Genomic DNA, 4,156 nt, shown 5'->3' with positions numbered 1-4,156 from the left:
AAAAAAAAAAAAAAAAAAAAAAAGGAATCATAGGAAAAAAAAGGATCATAGAAGAAAACCTTGGAAACACTGTTCTGGACATCAGCCTTAGGAAATAATTTATGACTAAGTTCTCAAAAGCAGTTGCAAGAAAACCAAAAATAGACAAGTGGGACCAAATTAAACTAAAGAGTTTCTGCACAGCAAAATAAATTATCAAGAAAGTAAACAGGCCACCTACAGATTGGGAGAAAATATTCACAAAGTATGCATCTGACAAATTTCTAATATCTAGCTGAGTGAGGTGGCTGAAGCCTGTAATCCCAGCACTTTGGGAGGCAGAGGCAGGTGGATCACCTGAGGTCAGGAGTTCGAGACCAGCTTGGCCAACATAGTGAAACACTGTCTCTACTAAAAATACAAAAAATTAGCTGGGTGTGGTGGCAGGCACCTGTAATCTCAGCTACTTGGGAGGCTGAGGCAGGAGAATAGCTTGAACCTGGGAGGCGGAGGTTGCAGTGAGTGGAGATCAAGCCATTGCAGTCCAGGCTGGGCAACAAGAGTGAAACTCCGTCTCAAAAAAAAAAAAATTCCTAATATCCAGAGTCTATAAGAAACCTAAACAATTAAATAAGGAAAAACCAAATAACCCCATTAAAAAGTGGGCAAAGACATGAACAGACACTTCTCAAAGGAAGACATATAAGTAGCCAACAAACATGTAAGGAAATCCTCCATATCACTATCCATCAGTGAAATGTAAATTAAAACCACAGAGATACCATCTCACATCAGTTAGAATGACTATTTTTAAAAAGGAAAAAACCAGCAGATGCTGGTGAGGCTGCAGAGAAGAGAATGGTTATGTACTGTTGATGGGAATGTAAATTAGTTCAGCCACTGTGGAAAGCAGTTTGGAGATTTCTCAAAGAACTTAAGACAGAACTACAATTCAACCCAGCAATTCCATTACCGGACATGTATCCAAAAGAAAACAAATAGTTCTACTAAAAAGACACATGCACTCACATGTTTGTCACAGCACTATTCAGAATAATAGCAACGACAAGGAATCAACCTAGGTGTTCATCAAGAGTGGATTGGGTAAAAAAAAAAAATGTGGTGCTTATATACCATGGAATACTATGCAGCCGTAAAAAAGAATGAAATCATGTCCTTTGTGCAGCATTGTGGTTGCAGCTGGAGGCCATTATCCTAAGAAAGAGAAAGCCAAATACTACATGTTCTCACTTACAAGGGGGAACTAAACATTGGGTACTGGTGGACATAAAGATGTCAATAATAGACCCTAGGAACTACTAGAGAGGGAAGGAAAGGAACAGGGCAAGGGTTGAAAAACTGACTATTGGGTACTATGCTTAGTACCCGGGTGATGGGATCATTCATAACCCAAACCTCAGCATTACCCAATATACACAGGTAACAAACCTGTACATGTACTTTCTAAATCTAAAAGTTTAAAAAACTAGAAAAGATATTCTTCAATTTTCCACAGTCTAAAAGAAATTCACCTATATTTAATACTTAGAGTGTTCAGGTTTGTTTTTGATACTGAAATTTTTACTTCATCTGGAGTTTATTTTTATATATGATGTAGTTACTCATATAAAAGTATTCATATGAAAAGAGATGAAATACCATATATGAATATATTGCATATAATACCATACCATTCATATATGCTATATATGCATTACCATATATACCTATTAATATATGGTATATATGAGTTACCATATATACCTATATGAATGGTATATGATAATGGTATATGCCATATATTCACATATGATATTTCATCTCTTTTCATATAAATAACTAGTTTTTTCAATTTTTTTTTTTTTGAGATATTGCTCTGTTGCCAGGCTGGAGAGCAGTGGCATGATCACTGCAATCTCCGCCTCCCAGATTCAAGTGATTCTCCTGCCTCAGCCTCCCAAGTAGCTGGGACTACAGGCACGACTCACCATGCCTGGCTAATTTTTGTGTTTTTAGTAGAGATGGGGTTTTACCACATTAGCCAGGAAGGTCTCGATCTCCTGACCTCGTGATCTGCCTGCCTGGGCCTCCCAAAATGCTGAGATTACAGGTGTGAGCCACTGCGCCCAGCCTCAGGTTCTTTTTATTTTATTAAATAGACTCTTTTCTTCCCATTAATGTGTCAAAATAATTATCGAAATGTGGAAATCGCAGAAAGGGAGTATTGGGAATCCTTCCAGTGCGGTTCTGGGCTTGACTCTGAAATGGGTGAGCAATTTACAGCTCTGTAGGAGCAGCGATTAACTTAAAGATGGTTTTTTCTACTAGACATATAAATAATTTCTATCCAATAGAACAAATAATCTTAGAGAAGTAGGAACTAGGTTTCCATAAACCCAAAACTAGCTAAAGTTTCTTTTTTTACATTGCGTACATACACATCTAACTCATTAAATGTTCTTTGGGCTAATTTTAGCATCTGATTGATTTCCTCATTAATCAATGACTTGAGTGAAATCTTTTACATAAAAGAAATGTTTTTAATTGGCAAAGCCTGAGTCCTGTCCTCTCACTCTCCTCCCCGGGCAGCATGAGCTTCTACACTAGCTCTGCCTTTTCCACCAACTACCGGTCTCTGGGCTGCCCCCAGGCGCCCAGCTAAGGTGTCTGACCTGCCAGCAGTGCGGCCAGAGTCTATGCAGGCGCTGGGGGCTCTGGTTCCCCCATATCCGTGTCCCGCTCCAACAGCTTCCTGGGCGGCCTGAGGTCCGAGGGCCTGGCTGCTGGGGTGGCCGGAGGTCTGGCAGGAATGGGAGGCATCCAGAATGAGAAGGAGACCGTGTAAAGCCTGAGGGACCGTCTGGCCTCTTACCTGGACAGAGTGAGGAGCCTGGAGACCGAGAACCGGAAGCTGGAGAGCAAAAGCCGGGAGCACCTGGAGAAGAAGGGACCCCAGGTCAGACATGGGAGCCATTACTTCAAGACCATTGAGGACGAGAGGGCTCAGATCTTTGCAAATACTGTGGACCCAATGCCCGCATCGTCCTGCAGATGGACAATGCTAATGCCCATCTTGCTGCTGATGACTTTAGAGTCAAGTATGAGACAGAGCTGGCCATGCTCCAGTATGTGAAGAGCGACATCCATGGGCTCTGCAAGGTCATTGATGATACCAATGTCACTTGGCTGCAGCTGGAGACAGACATCAAGGCTCTCAAGGAAGAGCTGCTCTTCATGAAGAAGAACCATGAAGAGGACTTAAAAGGCCTACAAGCCCAGATTGCCAGCTCTGGATTGACCGTGGAGGTAGATGCCCCCAAATCTCAGGACCTTGCCAAGATCATGGCAGACATCTGGGCCCAATATGACGAGCTGGCTTGGAAGAACCGAGAGGAGCTGGGCAACTACTAGTCTCAGCAGATTGAGGAGCGCACCACAGTGGTCACCTTGCAGTCCGCTGAGGTTGGAGTTTCTGAGATGACGCTCACAGAGCTGAGACGTACAGTCCAGTCCTCGGAGATTGACCTGGACTTGACGAGAAATCTGAAGACCAGCTTGGGGAACAGCCTGAGGGAGGTGGAGGCCCGCTACGCCCTGCAGATGGGGCAGCTCGCTGGGTTCCTGCTGCACCTGGAGTCAGAGCTGGCACAGACCCAGGCAAAGGGACAGCGCCAGGCCCAGGAGTACCAGGCCCTGCTGAACATCAAGGTCAAACTGGAGGCTGAGATGGCCACCTATCGTCGCCTGCTGGAGGATAGCGAGGACTTCAATCTTGGTGATGCCCTGGACAGCAGCAACTCCATGCAAACCATCCAAAAGACTACCACCCGCCGGACAGGGGATGGCAAAGTGGTGTCTGAGATCAACGACACCAAAGTTCTGAGACATTAAGCCAGCAGAAGCAGGGGACCCTTTGGGGAGCAGGAGGCCAATAAAAAGTTCAGAGGTCATTTGATGTCCACGCCTATAATCACAGCACTTTGGGAGGCCGAGACGGGTGGATCACGAGGTCAAGAGATCGAGACAATCCTGGACAACATGGTGAAACCCCGTCTCTACTAAAAATACAAAAATTAGCTGGGCATTGTGGCACACACCTGTAGTCCCAGCTACTCAGGAGGCTGAGGCAGGAGAATTGCTTGAACCCAGGAGGCAGAGGTTGCCGTGAGCCGAGATC

General features: G+C 44.4%; 1 pseudogene; it reads left to right on the top strand.

The window, feature by feature from the left end:
- The first annotated feature begins 2,569 nt into the window (after positions 1-2,569).
- Positions 2,570-3,929, top strand: LOC108287959 (annotated as a pseudogene).
- Positions 3,930-4,156: the final 227 nt, after the last annotated feature.

The sequence above is a fragment of the Cebus imitator genome, unplaced genomic scaffold (genome assembly GCF_001604975.1).
Source record: "Cebus imitator isolate Cc_AM_T3 unplaced genomic scaffold, Cebus_imitator-1.0 Scaffold358, whole genome shotgun sequence".
NCBI classification, from domain to species: Eukaryota; Metazoa; Chordata; class Mammalia; order Primates; family Cebidae; genus Cebus; species Cebus imitator.
Note: the sequence above shows the minus strand (reverse complement) of the source record. Positions and strands in the feature narration are given on the sequence as shown.